Source organism: Hippocampus guttulatus, chromosome 1 (assembly GCF_054856545.1).
Source record: "Hippocampus guttulatus isolate MCC_2025c chromosome 1, RoL_Hgut_1.0, whole genome shotgun sequence".
NCBI lineage: Eukaryota > Metazoa > Chordata > Actinopteri > Syngnathiformes > Syngnathidae > Hippocampus > Hippocampus guttulatus.
In genome coordinates, this window is record NC_141261.1 from 25,196,139 (window position 1) to 25,220,322 (window position 24,184).

At 44.8% G+C, this 24,184-nt stretch overlaps 1 protein-coding gene across 1 annotated transcript in view; it reads right to left on the bottom strand.

Moving 5' to 3' along the window:
* Positions 1 to 10,315, bottom strand: part of LOC147211126 (chemokine-like protein TAFA-2) — a 55,789-nt gene extending 45,474 nt beyond the window's left edge. Inside the window, exon 1 of the mRNA XM_086100265.1 lies at positions 9,878 to 10,315. The gene's annotated coding sequence lies outside the window, so the exon portion shown is untranslated. The remainder of the gene's footprint in view (positions 1 to 9,877) is intronic.
* Between the last annotated feature and the right edge of the window lie 13,869 nt (positions 10,316 to 24,184).

Sequence of the window (24,184 nt, forward strand, 5' to 3'; positions counted from 1 at the left end):
CCCCAAAGTATATTTTATCATCTAAATTGACATATTTGCTACTGTCGAGTGGAATCCTCCTATCGCCAAAGCCGTCGCTTTTCAGGAAAAAAAAAACCTGCATGTTTTTGGAGCCATGCACATTGCGTCGCCAAAAGAGCAAGCCATTTTCTCTGAAAATGGCGCGTGCATATTTACCTGACATCGGGGCATACATTTGAGGCTATGAGCAAATGCGATTGAGCGGCTGTTTGTATGTGAGCTTTTCCGCCCCTGAGCATGCCCTCTCGGCTCTGTGGCAAACGGCAGCGCGATATCATTAGTCATATTAGGAGGAGATTAGTAAGGTAAAGCGTCTTAAGGATGGGATCCCTGGGAGGGGTAGCCGGATACCGCTTGTATTACTATCAGCTCGGCCTCCTCAGCAGACTGACATCTCTCAATAGTATCTGCTAAGTAACTTGACACACAGAGGTGCAGGAGCTCAATGTGGATTCCGTTATCCCATCTTCTAAAGTGCTTGCGAAGGAGTCAATATCACCATTGAGCGTCTTCTAAACTTTCATTAGAAAAAAAAACATTGAGATTTGCAATTGAACTTCATATTAATTGGATGAAGTGAATACTATCCTGTTAACTCATTCACTCCCAAGGACGTTTTTAAACGTCTTTTCAGACTTGGTCCAGAATTGGCTGGTACTGAATGAGTTAAGAAACGCATATTGATTTTGTCTTGTAAATTACCTGAAAAAAGACACTGCATGGGAAAAAGCTCACTAGCATGTCAGGAACACATGGTGGACCTTGACTAAGAAATATGATTTTCTTTGAATGGCTACTGCATATATTTTTTACAACTTCACATTGTGTTCCATTTTCATTTCAGTGTTTCCTTTTTCATTACCAGCGGCGCGGTGATCGCCGGGGTCACACATCCACTTCACAGTGCTGTGGTGCAGGGTCCGATTCCGGCTCCAGCAGTTAGCATGTTTTACGAATTGATGCATTTATTTATTCACGTATCTATTTATTTATTTATTATGTAATCTTTAATTATCCATGCACGGCTACTATTAGCAGATTCTCATTTGCAATGCCAACCTGGCTGCAAACAAAGCAAAATAAAAGCAAATACATGACACCAGAGCAAAGGGTGAATACAAAGTTAGCAGGATAAAAACAGGAGCAGCCATCTTGGCCAGTTTCCCCTCACTAACTTTTTAAACGATGATTCTGAGATGAAAGATCCACAAAAACAGCAGCAGGTCAACAACTACGGTGACGCTGGCTTCCCATTGCAACAACATGCATGCTAGATTCATGAAAAACTCTATCTTGGTCAGTGAATGCGAGTCAAGCCTTCTTTTCACCAAAGCTGCAAGGGATTCCAGCTCCCTGGTGACACTGAAAAAGAAAACAGGAAAATGGCCCCAAGATAAAGCTGTACTGGATATGCTGCCGTGTGTTATGTACTGAAACACAAGAAGCTGAATGCCGAACGAATAATTGCATAAGTAGATGTAGTAATCGCAGATGCTGAGGGCCTGCCTGCCTGACAACTAGATGAGGCAGACATAAAACAACTAGTGGTTCCACTTAAAAGAACATCATCAAAGACGAATAGATAAAAGTGCATACACAAACGTAACAGGCAGGAGGACAGGCCTCGAGCTGAACAAGCCAAAGGAGTTGAAAATGTATGAATATGCGTGCGCGTGCGTGCGTGTTCTCATAATAATCATGTCAACAGAGGCTTCGTGCTGTCATGGCGCAGCCTTTAGGACGTTATTTGCACTCAAGCTTTCCTTCCTATTCACTACTGGCCACACAAACAGCTCGCCCACAGAGCAGAGAAAACACACACACACACACACACAAACACACCCAACGGGGGCTAATTATGCTGGGCCAATGGCCACCGTGATTACTGTGTAGTTGCTCCTGATGAAGAAAGCTGTGCTGTGTGTTGTGGACTTGTGGCGATGGGCTCCATTGACCTGCCAGCCGGAATGAGTCAGCCAGGACACGACCCAAGTGCCATTGTCTCATTTGGTCCTTTTTTCATAACTGCTAGTAAGACCACTTCCCCTCTTCGCCCTCACATGGCGGCCAGTCTAGTCACCAGAGACTCATTAGCAGAAACTGTGGCATGGAAAAAGAAAATTGTCACATTTAAATTGCTGATTGGGATAAAGGCCTGCCAGAAATGGGGTGTAACTGAGTTTTCAAGTGACATATTCGCTACAAGCAGAGGTGGGTCACCACAAATCTACTCAAGTAGGGAGTCAGACGAAGCAATTATTCAGCAAAAAAATAATAATTCTCAAGAATATAATAAAAATGATTCAACACCTTCAAAGGATCAACATCAACTAAACAAAAACTAGGAACACCCTAGTTCTGATATCGCCCACCAATGTCACTGTAATTGAAACAAAAAGACATTAAATCTCAATAAAATAGCATGTTGCCACAAGCAATTGTCTTAAATTAACTGTCTTTTTTTTTTTTTTTGCCACACAACAGCACCATAACTTCTCACATGGGCGTTCTTACCAGGTTTCACAAAAAGTAGCTCGTTTCTCTATGAGGCCGTGGAGATGTTGTGTGCAATCATGTGACTGCCTGCCTCCATTTGATTGGTCAAATGAAGTCCAAGGTAAACTGTTGTCTCGATGAGTTAGAGCAGGGGTGGGCAATAATTTTCCCGGGGGGGCCAAATGAGAAGCAGAAAATATTGTGGAGGGCCGGGCCAAAAGTTAGAAATAGAAATAGAGAATAAAGAAGATAGCACAATGTCTTTGTATGCCAGTAATAATGTAACATTCTCCTCCACCATCAGCACCGGTTCTCCTCAAGGATGTGTACTGAGCCCCCTGTTGTTCACGCTCTACACATTTGACTGCTCTCCGACTCTTATTAGCGGTACAGTTTGCGGAAAGTTTTTAACATGATAACAATCAAACCATTCTAGGAAATGTTCATTTACTCGAGCCACAAGCAATTCACTCTGAGCATGGAAATTGCCAGAATCGGACTGAGTAAGAATCGCTTCCTTGTTTTTCAAAGTCTCGTAGATTTGAGTCTTTCCGACTCCAGGCGTCTCCTGAATGTTTCGTACTTTGTTACCCGCTTCGTTTAATCAGATACATATCACTTTCCCTTCCATGGTCATTACTCTCTCCCACTTTCTTCGTCTTCCCCTCCCTCCCTGTGCTCTGCAACTTGAAGTAACTGTGCCACCTGGTGTTGAAATACCTGTCATTACAAGTCCAAACGAAATGAATGCAATCAAACCTTAATTGTGCACCAATCTTCGGCGGGCCGGATTAAAAAGACCAACGGGCCGGATCCGGCCCGCGGGCCGTAGTTTGCCCACTCCTGAGTTAGAGAAACAGTCATGTGACAGCACCCAAGGCGGAAATCGGTGAAGAAAAGCTCAAGCAACAAGAGGAATGTAGCTCAGTGGAACAGATAAACAGTACTGTTGCTTCTTTAGAAAAATACTCACACAAAAGTCAAAGCCAAAAGTATGTGCACTCAAACTACTCAATTGAGTAAATGTAAAGGAGTAAATGTAGTGTGTTACAACTCTCACAAATGCAATTGGATACACGGTACAAATGGTATTAAGTTGACTCACTACTTTTGTTGTGCATTTACTTCAACACAAGGGAAACTATGACTTGAACATGTCAGCTGACTACAACCTCGACTAATGAATATAATGAGCTAAAGAAAGGGAAAGCCTTTTGCGAACACACACTGAGCTTTGCAACGTCTTATTAAGCCGATCTTCTTCTTTTTCCAAGCCAAGAGGGAAGACACTCACAATGCAAACTCCTCACAAGGCCGCAGGAGAGCCAGAGCCTGCCCCAGATGACTTCCGGCCAGGGTGAGGGGTTTCTATCCTGGAATGCTAACCAGCTAATCACACAAACACAAACACACCCACATGTCTAAAATACAGAATACCGTAGAGCAGGGGTTCTTAACCTGGGTTCGATCGAACCCCAGGGGTTCGGTGAATCGGTCTCAGGGGTTCGACGGAGCCTCTGCCATGGAGGTTAAGACACACTCGACTTAACATGTCAATTAGTTATGACATGCCCGCTTGGCCATTGCTGGTTGCAGGTGATCACATTACATTGCTTGTCCAATCAGTGCTGTGGGAAATTTAGTTTGCTTCGTAGACTGTCGTGATTGTACGTCATACAATTTAAAAAACCTATACGTATGCCATGTAATTTAATTGACTTTTTTCTGTTTTTAATAAATGCGGGTTTTTTTAAAATATCTTGAATTTGTCAGAAAAAAATCACATTTATTGATTTATTTTTCACTAATAAAGGGTTAGGAATGTGCATATTAACTGGTTGGGTTCGGTACCTCTAAGAAGTTTAAGAACCACTGCCATAGAGGAAGTCTAATTTGCAGCGCACACGACAAGGATAGTACATAAAGTGCAAAGCTCACTAAGGTGCGTAAGAGCTTAAACAATAACAACCCAAAATGATTTGGACAAGATCAACCAGAAACACTTTTTTTCCAAGTCAGACAAATTAGATGTGTAAGAAAAAGACAGTATCTGGCCATTATCTGTGCAAATGAAGGGAAACCAATCATGACAGCACCCCAGAGTGACTCGGGAAAGAGATGGATGGCTTTCGGCTCACATACACGGCACTTCATCACTCATGTCTCAGGCAAACGTGCGCACAGACAGGCAGGTCCTTCCAGCACATATTCACAGCCGAGCACACGCTCTCCCTCATATTCTCTAACAATTCACCCTTATTGACCTTCTGTACGTGCCACTTGCGCTTTCATGTGGTGGCACTGAAGTCTCATCGATGACCATGGAAAACACTTGTGAGCGTGCTTGCACACACACACACACACGCACACACACGCACACACACACACACACACACACACACACACACATGCACAAACAACCTCATTAGTAAACGACACAGCCCACTGTCAGTGTATTCATTTTGCCCCATTTATCGTTCCAATTTTCTTACTAATCATCAAAGCTGCGAATATATTTTGCTTATTTTAATATGAAATGAAAAGCAACCACATCCCTTTACGGCAGACGACTTTTTATTTTTTATTTTTTTTTGCTCCCATGCTCCCGATACAGACAGGATGTGTGATGTGTGATGTGCGGAGCCCTGTGACACACTTGGTGCTGGCATGAGTCGCTCCTCTTCCACTATACATGCAACTTGTGCGCCTCCATTGGCATCAGCAATTATCTGGCTTCGAGCGGATATATTTTCTGCGGCTCAAACACGTAATTGTGAGTACCGGTAGGCATGAGACAGATGCTCCTCGACTGTGTAGTCAAGGGGGACAATGAGTGGGGCACCAAGAGGCTCGGTAAACAATGGTTCTGCAAAATGTTTTTTTTTCTGGGCTCAGTATACCTGGGTAATGGAGGCAGTAATGGAGTTTGTTCAGGCTCATGTAATTTGCCCAGCATCTGCCGCTGTTCTTCTCTGACACGCCACTCTGTTCCACTGCATGTGCACCTCTTGTTGGAGCCGTCGTCCATGCTGTCCCGCGCAAGTCATTCGAGAGTAGAACCATGCATGTTTGGCTGATTCTATTTTCACAAGGAAGTGAGTGTGTCCCCCCCCCCCCCACAAAAAAGTGTGCATATTTGCGTGCACACAAAAAGAGCTGTGTATTAGGGGGCTGCTCAAGAATGTTAAACAATAGATGCGTTTGGAATGTTTTAGCTCACCTTTGGGAAGTGGGCTAAGACAGAACAAGACAGGCGGCTAGGACTGAATTTACACAACCCGATCTCCCAGAAACAATTTCTTTATGTGGGTTGGCTACTCGCTTCCCCTTGGACCTCCACATACTGCAGACGGCTGCTGGAGAGAGCCAATCAAATGCACAACACCCTCTAATTGGACACTTTTGCTTTTTATTTATTTTCCATGTGCTGTACCTGCTCGCCAGCCCCCAAGCCACCCTTTTCTCTCTTTCTTCGCTCTGTCAAGGTCTCCTTGTCACTCAGTCTCGTTCTCATTCTTGTCCTTTGTTCATTCTGCAATTTTTTCTGTCCATCTGGCAGAGCTACAGCATGAGGCAAATGAAAAAGAAATTGCCTTTTATAGGACACATATCTTCTGGTTGCTCTATTTGTCTGCTTTCCTCCGTCTGGCTTTCCCTCTCTTGCTCACAGGACAGCCCTCAAGTATATTCACCTTATGACCGAATGAATGCGGTGATGGAATTCAGAGCATGGGCAGATAGACCAATTCTAGCGGGAAACAGGGTCGCAGACCACCCCAAAATTCGCCTCTCCAGCCTTTAACAGAAAGCTTTTGACGTAGCAGTTGTCAAAATTACTACATGGTATAAACAATGTATAATTCCTCGATTGATCACTTGGCTTTAACATGTTTAATAAGTTAAATTATAACCTTCTTTTTTTTTGTATACGGCTCTCGGAGGAAAAAGTTTGGACAGTCCTGCTTTGCCGAGACACTGTTCTGTACTGTACAACAACCTAAAAAATGAAGAAATCCTAATACTGAACCCACAATAAGTAAGTGAACTGTGACATGGCGAGTGACGACTGCATTTTTAAAGGGATGGGAGATTCTTTCTTTAAAAATTCTGGTTCAATGTTTGTGTTACTATGAGTCAACTTCCAATAACTGATGTCAGGGCCGTTTTTTTTTTTTCTTTGACCATCAACAAGTTTAGAGTGACGAAACAGCACCTCTGCTGGTTGCAGCCAAGTAGTGCCCTCCATTTTGCCTCAATGACCTATTGACACAACAAATCAACAAAGCTGACAGAATTCTTATCATGCTATTGTTATTATTCCCATTCAGAGTAAAAAAAATAAGTGCATATTGATTACTCTCTTGAAAATAGACCAATAAGTCAATACTTTATTTCAGACTAAGTAAGCAACAGGACGTGCTTCGGTGAAAAGGCCGAATAAAAGAAAACTAAATCCCTCCCTTCTCCCCACGCATGTGTGGGTTTTCTCTGGGTACTTCAGTTTCCTCCCACATTCCAAAAAATAAAAAATAAAAAACATGCATGGCAGGTTGATTGAAAACTCCAAATTGTCCTTATGTGTGAGTGTGAGCGTGGATGGTTGTTCGTCTCTGTGTGCCAAGCGATTAGTTGGCAACCGGTTCAGAGTGTCCCTGCCTACTGTCCGAAGACAGCTGGGATAGGCTCCAGCACACCCCGCGACCCTTGTGAGGATAAAGCAGATCAGAAAATGGATGGATGGATGGATGGATAAATCCCTCCCACCCTTGATAGCTATTTGACAGCAAATTCTTTAAACAATGTCCACAAAAGGGATAAAGGCAACCACAAATTTTAGTAAACTAAATTTAGACGTATGCAAAGGCTGTGTACCAATGAAGGTGTACCACTCACTTCAAAATCTACTCAACCTCCCTCCTTTCCTTCCCTCCATCACTCCCTGCTGTCAGTCATTTCTCACGGCAGCTTCTCAATCTCATTAAATTGCAACTTCTCACTCACGCTCTTCAGTGGGGGTTGTGAAAGCATAGTGGGAGCAGGAGCAGCCGGATGATGAAAAAATAGCTGCAGTTGGAGAAACCTTATTTATTGCAGTCAACACTTCGCATTCACAAAATGACGCTTTGAGGTTGTAAAAAAAAGAAAACCAAAAAGAAAAAGAAAAGAAAGACAAAAAAGAAGCAACTTAAAAGCCTCAATGATCAGGAGCCGGGTGGATGTCAATTGTTACCGCTGCATAAGCAGTTTAGGCCAAAACATGTGTACAGCAACAGCCCTAAGCCACCTTGTCCTCCATTATTTTACATCACCAAAGGTACTGCTATAGAGTCATTGTTACCAAAAAGCAGGGATCACCAACATGATGCCCGTGGCCACCAGAGAGCCCTCGAGGACTACCGGTGATGGGACATTAGGATTTCCTAGGAATGCTGTACAAGTGATTATTTGAAAATGTAAACTGACAGATTTATAAAGGGGGTGGGGGGGATACAATAGTGGTACAGTATTTCTCCATATCCTAATTACTGTGAGAAATCATTAGAATCATCAATGTCTGCACATAAAACGTATATATAATTAATTATTGGTCTGAACATATCATGATAAATGATTAAAGGTCATTTGTCAAGGTCAAGTATGCATCAAACTGGTAGCCCTTCACATTAGTCAGTAGCCAAGAAGTATTTTTCTGTCACTTTACAAAAGGTTGGTGTGCCCCTGCATGGAAGGTTGGACTAGATCCCTTCATTAGCATGCATGCATCCATTCATTTTATATACCCACTGTCCTCCCTCAGGTCTCAGGTGAGCTGCTGCTTATCCTAGCTGACTTTGGGCGAGAAGCGTGCTCCACCCTGGGATGGTCACCAGCCCATCACAGGACAAAAACAACCATTCACACTCACTTTCAGACAATGTGGAGTCTGCAGTGAACCTGTGGTGAACCTTTTTTGAATGTGGGAGGAAGCCACACAAGTAGCCGAGATTCAAACGCAGACCCTCAGAACTGGGAGGCACCGATGGGGGAAACCCCACCAATAGGCAAAACTGCTACTCAACCTAGCAGCAGGGGTAACGAAACTACATCCTCCCCTGTCACACTATTCCTGGTTATTATGTTGGTGCCATTTCAACCTTATTGTAGAAGCTGGTGAGTGACGGGAGGCAGAGTCTAAATGACTCAGAGGTTGGAAGCACTCGCTGAAGTCTATCAGGAGCTTCTCCTTTCACAGTGGGCAGGGAAGAGTAGGTTCCCAGATCACAGATGGACTCTATATAAATCAGCATGTATTGTATTGTATTGTATTGAGTTGATTTTGTATTTGTCACTGGCTGAACCAGTTATATTTATATAATATCACGGGACATTATTGTACAATTGCCACCGTATCATCTAGGTTGTAATATATATACAGTATATATAAAACATTTTTCTGGGTACCCTATGGCACACCATCAAGGAGTCCTATGATGTTAAGGCCACACTGTTCGGTTTGTAAGGTCGTGTTACTTTTAAAGATGTAGCTTGTTGACAGGTACAATTAAGACACGAAAGAAAGTGGATGTTAATCGACTTGTTTAGTGTCCCTTTGTTCTCAAAAAGTATCGGTACGAGAATCAATAAAGGATTGAGTCATTAAACAGAATCGATAAAAATCGTATCTGGTGCCACACACAAACTGAGTGCATGTCCCCTTGTGTGCGTGTGTGTGCGTGTGTGTTAATGTGTGTTAATGTGTGTGTGAGTGTGCATGTGCGCGCGTGTGCTTGAATGGGCACGTCTGAGTGCTTGCGTGCACGCTTGCGCGCGCCTGTGTGAGTGTTCATGTGTTCGTGTGTGTGTGCAGAGGGCGGGGGGGGGGGGGGGGGGGGGGTGTTGGGCAAACGTGTACCGGCTGTGGAACACCCGAAGCTACCGCAATCATTACTCTGCAATTTATTGGCAAGCATGATAAGTGAGAGCAGGTTTTATTTTGACCCTTGGCCAAATGACACTCGTGCGACAGTTGTCATCAACGAAATGAAATCCAATCCATTACAAGCATGAATCATTTTTTTCAATGAAGTCAGACTAAGCGGCAGCATGTTTATGAACTTTTTTGTCACTTCTGACCTCCTGGATGTGCAATCAACGCCCCCCAAAATGGAGCTGGTTCCCGTGTGTGTATGTGTGTGTGTGTGTGTGTATGTGTGTGTGTGTATGTGTGTGTGTGTGTGTGTGTGTATGTGTGTGTGTGTGTGTGTGTGTATGTGTGTGTGTGTGTGTGTATGTGTGTGTGTGTGTGTGTGTATGTGTGTGTGTGTGTGTGTGTGTGTGTGCGCGCGCGCGCGTGTGTATGGGGCACTTGCATAACCTATACCTGTTGGTGCGGTGTGGTCTGGTTCCCTTAGCCCCGAAAACTGACTTCTCTGCTCATAACCGCTCTCATCCCCTCTCCGGTTGAATTTTCTCGGCTTCTGTGGGAAGTTGCAGCATAAAAAATATCCGCCTCCACAGCCCAGCTGCAGAGACAAGGACTTTTCCTCCTGCTTGCCTTCCTCGGAAAAACGTCCAGTTAAAGTTGGGCGCCTGTCTCTCCTTCTTTCTGCACAAACTTAGTAGTGGAGCACGTCAGCGAACATGGTCCGAAAATCCTCGTGAAAGCTGCTCATCAGGCTTTGCAGATCCTTCTTGATCTGGCGTGCTGCAAACGACGAGATCGGGTCGGGACAGATGTGTGCTGCTGCTCCAATGAGACGGGAGGTTGCTTGCTTGCTTGTTTGCTTGGTGCCCTCCTGCAAGATGAGTGAGGAGCTGTGCGTGACAGCCTTTCCACGAGCCTCGCAGGTGGCGCAGCGCCCTCTAGCGGTTTTATGATGGAACAGCTGATCTGACTCAGTGGGAGGCTACTGTACAGTAAGTACACTGGCACCACGGGCTTCGTGGTCCACTCCCCACATTGAAATAAGCAAAATGTTTATTTGGAGGGTTTAAGTTGTTAATAACAGTGGGGACTAGTTTACATCGGCATTCAATTTGAGCAATGTCAACACGTGAGTCTTCTGCAGAGGTAGGCTTTTTTTCTCTCTCTCAAAGGCAACATTTCACCTTTAAAACCAACGAATTACCCAGGTCATTTGCAGGGATATATAAAATAAATAAATATGTATATCACATGCAATAATAAATAATAACGTGGAGGCGGTTGGGGAGGCAAAAAACAAATGTATATATACAGTATATAATATCAAGGAATCTGCAGGTGTTATATAATGTATGCCAGTAGAATAGAATAAGTAGAGCTAAAAGAGGCAGTTGGTCGTGACTGGCAGTGTGTGTGTGGGGGGGGGGGCGCGTTGGTAACCTACAATGTCACAATGGCAAGTGCAGGGCAGACAAACAAACATATTTAGCAACTTTCTATAAAGGGCATTGGTGAAATTCCTGAAACACACACAAAAAAGTACACGCATGCAAGTTTCAACAGGGAGGGAGTGGTGTGTGTGTGTGTGTGCTGACTGAGGTAATAAGGAACAGTTATACACATGGATGACAGTGTAAATGGATCCATATTGAAGGTGTGAGTGTGAGCGCGTGTTTACGTAAGGAGCTTTGCTGCCACTCGTATACCATAGCACCCAGTAAACTAATCTGTGACTGTTTCCGAGAGTTCACATGACTGATCTTGCCGTTCCATCCTGCTTAGTGACACTCTTCTGTTTTCTCTCTTCACCTCTCGGTCTTTGCACTTGGCCATCTGTGATCCCACCTTGCTATCTTGCTCTGAAGTCCAAGCCTTCATCGTGGCTTCTTGTCCAAGTCGTATTGGTGGAGAGGCCGCCCGTGGGATTTGTCTCGTGCTTTGTTAACTGGTAGAAGCCTTCAAGTGGACATGTGGACCTTAAGATAGCAGACACATTCTTGGAAGAGCCCATTGCTACTTGGACGCCCTCAAACATCATTTCGACTCCTTTGGGATGAGTGGCATTTGCACACATCCACCCTCAGCCGCTCATTTGTGAGGACGCTCCAGTTGGTGGCCTCCCAGTGCCACACAGAGGGATTTTGTTGCACCAAAAGCAGACTTTGGTGGATATCTGTGTCCACAAAGATAGAGCATTCCCTCAGAGAGGAGCTTTGCACACCACATGACCGCATTAGTTGCGCATCAAAGTGCGCAACATCAACCAGGCCGAGCGTGTATATTAACAGAGTAGGTCAGAGGCATGTGATGACTTTTGTTTGTCAAATATTTCATTCTGTTGCCGGTGTCAAGTGAAAAGTAGCTCAAAAATAGGGACTAAATGCAGCAAAATCCTGCTGGACCCTCACATAATCCCCCCCAAAATAAGGCACACCTTCATGATAATCAGAGCTGTTAAAGACCCTGCACCGTGAATTCAGACATTTGCATGTTCTTACATTATACATGACCGGCAACTAGGTTGTATTCAGTTGTGGCGATCTGGCATTAAATTATGTTTTGCTATTTCAATATTCCTCATCTTTTTTTTCTGCAACAAAATGGCTTCAATGGCACGTTAGAGTCCGACACGAGTTGAAATTCCATCACAGGTGCAACATGCAACCTACATCCCCAAAATGCTGCATTTTTTCAAATTGTCTGCTGGCATGGCAGCTTTAGAGTGCCTCGTTGTCAGCCCTGAGTGCGTGCTCGTCATGTAGAAACAGGGTGGAGGCGGGAGACCGAACAGCCGGCGAGAAGTCGGAATTGTCAGCTAACCTGTGGAATGGGGCTTCAATCTGGCGTGGCTGCTTTTGCGCACCTTGCTGGCACCCGTGACTGTGCACACGTCATGCAGAGAAAAGCGCAAATGAAAGGACAAAAGAGAAGAAGAAGACAAAACAGAAGTCTCTCTTGTCAGCCATCGTGTGAAATTGCCGCCTTCTGGCTGACGTGGCCACTTTAGAGTGTCTTGTTGTTGGCCATGGATTTGCACACATAACTGGGAGAAGGTGGAAGAGCGAAGGTGTGGGTGGAGGGTCGGGGTCAGAAGTAATAGCTGACGGGTGGACAGGGACTTCTCACTGGCGGTTGCCACAGAATGGAAAAGCCCCCTGACAACCTTGTGGGATATACTCTCGTCACTGGAGGCTTCAAGCTGATCTTTTTTGTCAGGGTTGTTCACAACAACTTTGCTCTGCGGTGTGTCAAATTCACAAGACGTATTTATTTTCACTTTACTGGGACTTGAATTGATGTTGACAGTTGTTGCAAGTGTCATATAACAATGAGGTATTATGTTGTTTTCCTCATCAAGTCTCTGAATATTTGATCAAGACCCAAAGAAAGACAAAGTGTTTAAAAAGTAATACAAATGAATTAGTTGCAAACCAGTCACGTCCTTACAAATTATTTTTAAATGAATGACTGCAATTATTTAAACAGCCAGCACCACTGTTGTCTAAACACCAAACACATTTTTTCAATGATAAACATTAAAAATATCAATATTTTATACTTTAGCTAAACTAGATAACAATTGGTATCATTTAGAGCAGGCCTTTAAATGCCATGTGGCAGCATACCTCACCACACACGTGCACACAACACATACACACTAAACGTACACACAGACTTCAGTTTTGCACTGGCAGGCAGTCTCGCCACCATTAGCATAAAGACAGCAACTGGAAGGTGAAGTTAGCTGTCAGTGTTTCTGTTGTTGTTGTTTTCTCGATCCGGACGGCAACTCGTGTGAAGTGACACTCCAACTTGCATTTCCTCCGGTCTTGCCCCCCCCCCCAACCCCCTCCCGTCAATCACATTTTGTCTGCGTGTGGTAATCATCATCCTCGGGAAAGTTAAGGGCCATGTACGCATGATGTATGGACACTGCAGAGAGTTGATATAAACTATGTCAAATATATCATTTTTCAGTGAAAATGCACACAAATGCTGTTTGCAAATCGGTCTTGTTCCTGTGTTGGTTTCTGTTTTGTTTCGGGCATCTTTTATGTTTTTTTTATGGGTGTCTTTTTGTTTTGTGTGGGACTTCTGACACGCTAGCTTAATTGGTTAGCCGTTCAGCTTCTTTGGCATTTGTGTGGTACTTCTTATTTCACTTCTTTACATCATTGTCCTTCCTCCCCTGCATATTTTGAAGTCTGTGATGTTCTGCTTAATTTTGGTTCATTTCTTTGAAGAAAATACAATTACTTTGCAGTTGCTGGGCACCTCAACTTCTTGTTGCTTCCTCCTGCCTCCAGCACACTGCCAACTACAACACAAACATTCATTCATCGATTCACCCATTTTCTCTACCACTTCTCACGAGGCTGCTGGGTGACCTGTAGCTTATCCCAGATGGCTTTAGGCGAGAGGCAGCGTACACCGAGATTGGTCACCAGCCAACTGCACATAGAAACAAACAAGTCATTCGCGTTCACGAGAACACCTACGGACAACGTAGAATCCTCAATCAACCTAATGTGAATGTTTAGGGAATGTGGGAGGAAGCCAGGATACCTTGGAAAAATCCACGCAACAATGGGAAGACCCCGTACAGAAAGGCCGGTGCCTGGACTTGAACCCCCAATTTCATAATGTGAGATGAGCATGCAAACCACTGATACTGTGCCGCCATACATTCATATATTGAATTAATTAACTACCGATTCTTTTTTTGAGACACAGCAAGTTCTGGAGTTAAAGAAAAAAGTTGCTGCCCTCGGCAACCAAGTGTTTCAGTCAGATTACAGTGGGGTGAAAGCTATCGTCTGAACTCTCTCCTCTTGTCTCTTTCTCCCGTTCCCTTTTTCACTCCAAGATGTAAATGTTCAAAGGGACTAATTCCTCCAAAGCTGCAATGAGCATGAAAGGCCAGCCTCCTCTCGCATTGCTAATTGATGGCCTCGCATCTCTGCGGGAAAGCCTTGCTCCAGACTCTCATTAGTGGCAGCGACAACGCGGTTGCAGTGGATGCATTAAATTTACATTACAGATATTCTAGACACACCTTCACTGGCCTTCTCAGTCAATTTCAAACTTGGTATGTCATAGACACTGGCAGTATTCTACCAATGGCTAAACTATTCACATTAATTAAATTCTCATTTACAGTACATACCTCAACATACTCTATCTATCTATCTATCGATCTATCTATCTATCTCCATTTGTGGAACGTTTGTGACACAAAGATGTTGGCTTCTTTGAGTCTGGATGGAAATTGTGTTTCACTTCCATTGAGCCAAAATGCAACGATACACAAAAACCAATGGAGGTGGCAGATCAGGAAATGCTCAAGTGAGCATTTATTGGCTGAGTCACCTGCTGTCCTAATTGGGGAAAAAAGTAATGATGCTCGAACTTATCAGATGTCTGTGTGTGAAGGGAGTCAGTTATCCTATACGTGCAGGGTGATACGTACACCAGCTGGAAAGCTGGGAGCGAGTGCAAAGAGAGAGGCCGCAGTAAGACTTGTTGCCACGGCTTTTTAAAACATTCAGTAGTGGTGCATGGTGAAGATGCTGGTACGGTTTTGTCATGCATTCCCACCATTGGCATCAGGCCCGGCTCTGGAATTTTTTTTCTCTTCTCACGTGACCAATACATGTGGAGCTGAGAAAATCATTCAGAAATATATTTTGGAATATCAAATTAAATGTTGGAGTGGCTTAAGTGGGGGTACACCGATTTCTGACGACGAGATTGCAACCCATGATCCCAAAGTAGCACCATCCCTGCTTGGTGGGAGAAAAAAAAAACATCTCTGACTCTGACATCCAAGGAATTTTATTAGGGGCCAATAAAGCAAGTGGCTGACTTTATGCAGTGGACATAAAAAGTCTACATGGCCCTGTTTAAATGGTAGTGATGAGACCAAGATAAATCATTGCAAAACCTTTCCCACCATTAATGTGACCTATAACCTGTAAAACTTTATTGAAAAAAAAGAGAATTGTTAGAGGGGTGGACATAAAGATAAACAAGTGAGATAATGTAGTTGCACAAGTGTGCATACCCTCTTATAACTTGAATGTGCTCAAATTTAACCAATCGCATTCAAACTCATGTTAAATGGGAGCCTGCCACAGAGTGGCGGTTCTGGGGGGGGGGGGGGGGGTCCAACGGGGGCCAGTGCCCCTGTAGCATCAATTCTGGCCCCCCCTGTGGCCCCCCCTCCGAGCGTAGATTGCGCAGTCGCGCCGAGTCACCGACGCGAAAGGTGAAACCAAAGTGCGTGATTTAACATTCTAGTCGGACCCTTTAGTGCGCTGCGCCACTTAAAAATGAGCGGGAAAATGAGAAGCAGTCCGCAGAGAAGGAAATTACCACAACACGAGTGCTATTTGCGTGTGTGTGTGTGTGTGTGTGTGTGCGCGCGTGTGTGTGTGCGTGCGTGTGTGCGTGTGTTTGTGTGCGTGCGTGTGTGTAACTTTTTTAGTCTCCCTTTTTATTTTAATTTTTATTTAACAGGATCAATATATAAGACATTGCCTTTTAAAATTTGGATAATTATATGCATGTAAAACATCTAGCTTCAGTGTATTTGCAATTTTTGTCCCCGGCAGGCTGGTACCATATCATCCCCTGGCTTGAATATTCTCAACAGATGGACACGGCGTATTGTTACGCTTGCAGACATTTTAGCCCTCCTAATACTGTTTTTTTTCTCATCACCGTAATGCATACCTGTCAACTCATACGGTTTAGCCATAGTTCATACGGATTTTGTGGTGAATCTTACGTATATGGCCGTATCGCACAAATCATACGGATTCCGAAAATTTCCGCCCCCCCCCCCCCCAACGGGTAGTTCCGTTTGCTTTTGCCCAGAATGGTGCTAGTCTACTCGAATGCTTTCATTTCCATTAACTTTCCAGTAAATCACATGGTTCCTAGTTGAAACCTGAGTGCTGAATGGCTATTTTCTTCTGTGTTTTCAATATTTGGAGTCGGTGAAAAAAGTAACGCAGGAAAACAACTCTGAACACAGTAATGCCACTAAGTAGAATGATGATTAGACATTAACCAGACATTGTATTATGGAGATCTACAATAAATATCATTGAAAATTTTGTGGGGTTTTTTCTGCCGTTATTTTGACATATAAAATGCTTTGGTATGTTATAAGGATTTTTTGCTCTTTTTGGTAGTTTATACAGGTTGGCGCTCCGTAAAGTTGACAGCTATGGTAATGTTATGACTACAATTTCAAAGTCTGAAGAAATAAAAAGTCAAATAAGATTTCGAATCTGTCTTTTTAGCCCTGGGTTGAATGTGCCCCCCCATCAAAACCCCTGGCCCCAGCCCGGCCCCATCCATCCATCCATCCATCCATCTTCTACCGCTTATCCGGGGCCGGGTCGCGGGGGCAACAGCTTTAGCAGGGAAGCCCAGACTTCCCTCTCCCTAGCTACTTCTTCCAGCTCTCCCCGGGGGATCCCGAGGCGTTCCCAGGCCAGCTGGGTGACATAGTCACTCCAGCGTGTCCTGGGTCTTCCTCGGGGTCTCCTCCCGGTGGGACATGCCCGGAACACCTCACCAGGGAGGCGTTCAGGAGGCATCCGAATCAGATGCCCAAGCCACCTCATCTGGCTCCTCTCGATGTGGAGGAGAAGCGGCTCGACTCTGAGCCCCTCCCGGATGACCGAGCTTCTCACCTTATCTCTAAGGGAGAGCCCGGACACCCTGCGGAGAAAACTCATTTCGGCCGCTTGTATCCGGGATCTCGTTCTTTCGGTCACGACCCATAGCTCGTGACCATAGATGAGGGTTGGAACGTAGATCGACCGGTAAATTGAGAGCTTCGCCCTTTGGCTCAGCTCCTTCTTCACCACGACAGACCGATACAACGTCCGCATCACAGCAGACGCTGCACCGATCCGCCTGTCGATCTCTCGCTCCCTCCTGCCCTCACTCGTGAACAAGACCCCAAGATACTTAAACTCCTCCACTTGGGGCAAGATCTCTCCCCCGACCCGGAGGGGGCACTCCACCCTTTTCCGACTGAGGACCATGGTTTCAGATTTGGAGGTGCTGATTTTCATCCCAACCGCTTCACACTCAGCTGCGAAACGCTCCAGTGAGAGTTGGAGAGCCCCGTTTGAAGGAGCCAACAGCACCACATCATCTGCAAAAAGCAGGGATGCAATACTGAGGCCACCAAAACGGACGCCCTCAACGCTTCGGCTGCGCCTAGAAATTCTGTCCATAAAGATTATGAACAGAATCGGCGACAAAGGGCAGCCTTGGCGGAGTCCTACCCTCACTGGAAACGATTCCGACTTACTGCCGGCAATGCGAACCAAACTCTGACATCGGTGGTATAGTGACCGAATAGCCCGTATCAGGGGGTTCGGTACCCCATACCCACGAAGCACCCCCCACAGAACTCCGCGAGGGACACGGTCAAACGCCTTCTCCAAGTCCACAAAACACATGTAGACTGGTTGGGCGAATTCCCACATACCCTCGAGGACCCTGCTAAGGGTGTAGAGCTGGTCCACTGTTCCACGGCCGGGACGAAAACCACACTGCTCCTCCTCAATCTGAGGCTCGACTTCCTGACGGACCCTCCTCTCCAGCACCCCTGAATAGACCTTACCAGGGAGGCTGAGGAGTGTGATCCCTCTGTAGTTGGAACACACCCTCCGGTCCCCCTTTTTAAAAAGAGGGACTACCACCCCGGTCTGCCAATCCAGAGGCACTCTCCCCGTTGACCACGCGATGTTGCAGAGGCGTGTCAACCAGGGCAGCCCCACAACATCCAGAGCCTTGAGGAACTCCGGGCGGATCTCATCCACCCCTGGGGCCCTGCCACCGAGGAGCTTTTTAACCACATCGGTGACTTCAACCACAGAGATAGGAGAGCCCACCTCAGGGTCCTCAGACTCTGCTTCCTCCAAGGAAGACGTGTTGGTGGAGTTGAGGAGGTCTTCGAAGTACTCTGCCCACCGGTTCACAACGTCCCGAGTCGAAGTCAGCAGTGCCCCATCCCCACTGTACACAGTGTTAGTGGTGCACTGCTTCCCCCTCCTGAGACGTCGGATGGTGGACCAGAATTTCCTCGAAGCCGTCCGGAAGTCGGCTTCCATGGCCTCACCGAACTCTTCCCACGCTCGGGTTTTTGCCTCGGCGACCACCGAAGCTGCGTTCCGCTTGGCCAGTCGATACCCGTCAGCTGCCTCTGGGGTCCCACAGGCCATAAAGGCTCGATAGGACTCCTTCTTCAGCTTGACGGCATCCCTTACTGCTGGTGTCCACCAGCGAGTACGAGGGTTGCCGCCATGACAGGCACCAACCACCTTACGGCCACAACTCAGATTGGCCGCCTCAACAATAGAGGCACGGAACATGGTCCACTCGGACTCAATGTCCCCCGTCTCCCCCGGAACATGGGAAAAGCTCTGTCGGAGGTGGGAGTTGAAACTCCTTCTGACAGGAGATTCTGCCAGACGCTCCCAACAAACCCTCACAATACGTTTGGGTCTGCCAGGACGGACCGGCATCTTCCCCCACCATCGGAGCCTACTCACCACCAGGTGGTGATCAGTTGACAGCTCCGCCCCTCTCTTCACCCGAGTGTCCAAAACATGCGGCCGCAAATCCGATGATACAACCACAAGGTCGATCATCGAACTACGGCCTAGGGTGTCCTGGTGCCAAGTGCACATATGGACACCCTTATGTTTGAACAAGGTGTTCGTTATGGACAATCCGTGGCGTGCACAGAAGTCCAATAACAAAACACCACTCGAGTTCTGATCGGGGGGGCCGTTCCTCCCAATCACGCCCCTCCAGGTCTCACTGTCATTGCCCACGTGAGCATTGAAGTCCCCCAGCAGAACAAGGGAGTGAAATTGAGACGATTTAAAGTGACTCTGATGAACCCAAAATAAAGTTCAGAAGTTCTATAGTAGGTTTTCCCTGATATTTTTGTACTCGCATCTTACAGCACCAGCAATAGTCCAGCGCAAGCTTCCACAGCAGCTGGGCTGTCATTTTTCAAAGGTTTTAGTCAGGAGAAGGTCACAAAAGAATTTCAATATCACATGGGATACAGTGAAGACAGTCGTCATCAAGTGGAGAAAATATGCTGCAACAAAAGGCATTCGCCAGAATTGGATAGCGCACCAAAATTGATGACAAGACGAGGGGAAGACTGGCCAGGAGGCTCTCTTGAGGCTGATAGCAACTTTAAAAGCGCTGCAGGAATTTCCGGCATTTACTGGCTGTTTCAATAACGTCCCATGTTCTTCATATGTTTGGTAGGTAGCATGATGGAAGTGTGTTATCCAACCAAGAAAAACAACCACATTTGATTTCTTCCAAGCACATGTAGAAAAGCTAATATGAGACAATAAAATCAAAGTTGAACTTTTTGCTCATTACGGGAAAAGGTATGTTTGGCGCAAACACAACGTTGCTCATCACCAAAAGAACACCATACCTGAAGTGGAGCATGCTGATGGCAGCATCACGCTTTGGAGCAATTTTTCTCGAGCCTGCAACTGGGGTCTTCGTCAAGATGGAGGAAAATGTAAGCAGTCCCAAATACCAGTCTGTGTTAGCACAAAACCTTCACACTACTGCTGAAGGCAAAAAAAAAAAAAAAAAAAAAACAGGTCAGGAAAGGTCTTCTAGAACAGCTGATCTCTATGACAGGCACATGAAATTATGTCAGGTATGTGCTGACTGGGGTGAGTCGACTTGTTATATGTTAACATTGCTACTTTTGACGTGATGCTATCCACTGTATCCTTGGCTGTCGCGTTCGCTCTCCGACGACAGGCTGTTAGCAGCAAGGCAGGATTTTGTAGTGGAAAACAACACCAGCAGAAATCTGGGATTTAGTTGCTCCGGAGTACTGATTCAATGGTAGCAAGATCTGTTGCTCCTTCTGTATTTTTAATCCTCTCCCACTCTCAGTTTCCCCACTGCCTTCCTCCCTCCCCGTCTCTTCGGCTCGCTCTCCTTCTCTAAATCTCATAAAGAGCTTTAGCTCTTATCGGGATGGTATCGGACAAAAAAAATGCTCTGTTTGGAACTTGAGGAGACACATTTCTGGAGAGGCATTTGTAACATTTACATTCTGCTATCGTTCATCTTAGAGCGACAAAGGGGAGAGAGATAATTGGCCGATACTGTCGCGTACTGCCTTCAGAGGTTGAAAGGCTTTTAGTCTACTTACATGGAAACTTATTTGTATAATCTCTGCCTAATATGTTGTCTCACTTGGGCTCAATGTACTGTAAATGAAAGTGGCTTCGAGAAGGGACGGGAACGCAAGCAGGGATGCGCGCCTTTCGCGTCATGTATCACAAGGGCACCAAATTCTTCCCATTTTGGCAGGATGGGCTGATTTTTTTGAAGCAAGACACCGCTGAGGCTATTCGTTCGTACAAGTCCTTGTGGACAAGGTCTGACAAAGAAAAATGTCTCCAACCAGCATCACAGAGGGTTAAATTGTCCAATCGATCCAGGCCATTCTTCCTATTTGGATTTGTGTGTCAATTAGAGGCATCAGTGTGCAGGGGGAGGCCACTGAAATCCAGGCAGTTCATTTGCCAGTGGGGCCACACTGACTTCGTTCATTCATCCATCTCATCTCTCCTTCCCCACATACCACGCTTGTTTTTCACCAAATCTCCTCAATTTCCCCAGTGGCGACACCCACACATGATGAATGATCATCTATGCAGGCCAGTGGCAACAGTATTCTGGAAGTATTTTATAGGAGGCAGCAGGGGACTTCTCACACGATCTTTTCTAGTTCCCAGGAGTGTGTTTAACTCAGCTGACTTACTGAAGAAGTAGACACCAGGGGGGAGTCAAGATGAAAGCCACTTAGGAGAGGAGAAATCCAACAACCTACGTTTTGTGCGACTGATAGCACTGTTTCGGAGAAAAATCAGCACAGAGTACGAGCATGAGTAGGAGGCTGGAAATGATGATGGCCATAAATGTCAAATTATAAAGAAATATGAGTCTTTTTATTTGGTTTAGATTCAGGTTAAAAACCTCCTAAGTATCCTCCGGAGAAGCAAAGAAGCATGAACAATACTTACCAGTACTTCATAGGATGTCAACTATTTTTAAATGAGTCCTCATAAAACACATTCTGAAGTGAAATAAATCATGATGTTTCGTGGTGGTGAAAAACGTCACCTTGTATATGAGGACCCTCTTCTGGTGAGACCTGCAATTACAACTGGTAGAACGTTTATGTTCAATGCCATTAAGGCCGTTTCATTGTTGGGAGGCAGGTAGGTAGGTAGGTAACGAAGTAATTACCACATCAGCATTTCTTTTTTTTTTTCATGCAGTCCTCTGAATCTGATCACTTCTTTTTATCCGCTGCAATATTGTTTTCAGTCTACTGAAAATACACTACTTATTCTACAACTTCAAGTGTGCATTGTTGACTCCAAGCTGGATATCAGTGTATGACTTAGATGATGTTGCCTTTGTTTAATGTTGTACTGTTGCGGCCCAATATTTCGTGGCCATGAACTTGGCAAATTATTGTGGTGTGGGTGTTAGTATGGGTTGGCAGATGGCCAACTGGTTAGCGTGTCGGCCTCACAGTGCAGAGGTGCAGAGTTTTGATTCTGGCTCCAGTCTTCCTGTGTGGAGTTTGCATGTTCTGCCTGTGCCTTTGTGGTTTTTCCCTGGGTCCTTCAGTTTCCTTCCACATTCCAAAAACATTGGTGGCATGGTTAAAACGAATTCATGTTAGTGTACCATTTTTACTCGCTTCTGACTCCCACTTCTATATTGGACTGCTCTGTTTAATCTGAAGGCCATGAGTAAATTTAATTTACCTGGCAACACAAGCTATCTGAAATATGATTGGTTAAAAACTCTACCATAATAAATAAGTTATTTATCGAGTGGCTTTCAATGTTATTTAAAATAAGCCACTCGACTAAGTGGAAATAAAATGATGTAAAGAATCCAGAGAATAATTTTGTTTACAGATTTATGAAAATAAAATAACATAAATTAAATTTATGTTATTCTCAGAAAAGTAAATTTATTAAATTTACTTTTATGAGAATGTTTAGGCCAGCAGAGAAGGCCTTGCTGGCCCTGATGGAACGCCACTGATTGGACTCTTTCTATAGTTGCAATGATGTACAAGGGTCGTATCATACACATACTGTATGTGAAAAATAATTCTCTGCACTGGAAGTCTGTTGACCATATGAAGATGAATGGGCGTGTGTCGTTTGATTACAATTTATTATAGAACTACTGTACTAGTTAATATGCATGAGAATAAATGATTGGCATGTCCTTGTTTACGATGATACTAATGCAGCGTGTTATGCCGGAGACAAATTCCTTGTGTGTTCTACATACTTGGCCAATAAAGATGATTCTGATTCTGATTCTGATGAGGTGTTTTTCTGCCTCACTGAGAATTGTGGAATACAGTAAATATTCCCATCCCCGGAATTCTATGGAAAGGAATATCCTTCACCCGGAATAAAAACCTATGCATTAACATTTTGACTACGATATTATATGTTACCGGAACTTCCGTAAGCGGAAATTCCACTACCCGTAACCCGGATGGAGGTGTAATGCCGCGGGAGCTTAAATACGTACACGCAACGCCCACCCGATGCGACGGAAAAGACAACGCTGAAACAAGTTTTCACTTCGCGTTTTTCGATCATCATATTCTAAACGACGACGTGCAAGTGAGTTTTTATTGCCGTGCGTTTTACTGTAATTGCGAAAGATTTTAACTTTATTCACTTACGTCCTGTAGATCATCGCATCGAAACGTAGAAGAACTGTAACAACTGGAGCGGAGCGAGTGAAATGCATCCGTTTGAGCGAGGCTGGACACAAAGTTAAAAAGATCCAGCAGGCACTTGTAGTCAAAAAGACGCAAATCTACGAAACTTTAAACAACAAGGCATCGATTCAACTCCTGATGACAAGCCACCATCCAGCAAGGAAGCAATGCAAATGGCAACAAAAATCCTTCAGTATGCACAAGAATTACGGGACATCAGTGATCAACGGGACAGTTAATTGCAACTAGCAAGAAAACTGTATGACACGCAGGCAAACATTGTCATAAACCAAAGAATGCATCCAACAAAACAATCCAAAATACATATTTGTTTCCAAAGACAGAAAAAAATAAACATTAAAATACTGTACGTATTTTACTGTTGTGATTTTTTTTGGATACACCTGTATTGCAGTTTTTGTTATATACAGTTTTTGGACAGTATATTTTTGTATTTTATTGATTGTGTTGTTACACGTGCATTTTGTCAACATACTTGCAGGTTCATAAAGGACATGTACCATGCTCATTTCCCAAATGAGGAATTTCTGTTATCAGGACAAATTGGACAGCGCAAACACGAGTCCGTACTAGAGAATATTTACTGTATTGAAAGGCCTGCGTTCACCTTGTTGTAGACACAAACCATTACCAGTAGGTAGCGCTGTGTACTTACATTCATGTTACTTCTCGTGTCAGGCGCTCCGTCGCCTTTGTGCTGCTCACCCAGACTGCTTTTCGAGCCCATTTTCCCCTCTTGGCTCATCCCCTCTCAAGTCCCCCCCCATGCACAAATAACTATTAACAGATATTACAATACTATATCTATGCCTTACGAGCGACCGGAAATTAGCGCGCCTCCGTAGCACAAATGCGAAAATGGTGCGTGGGCATAGTCCATTGTGTCT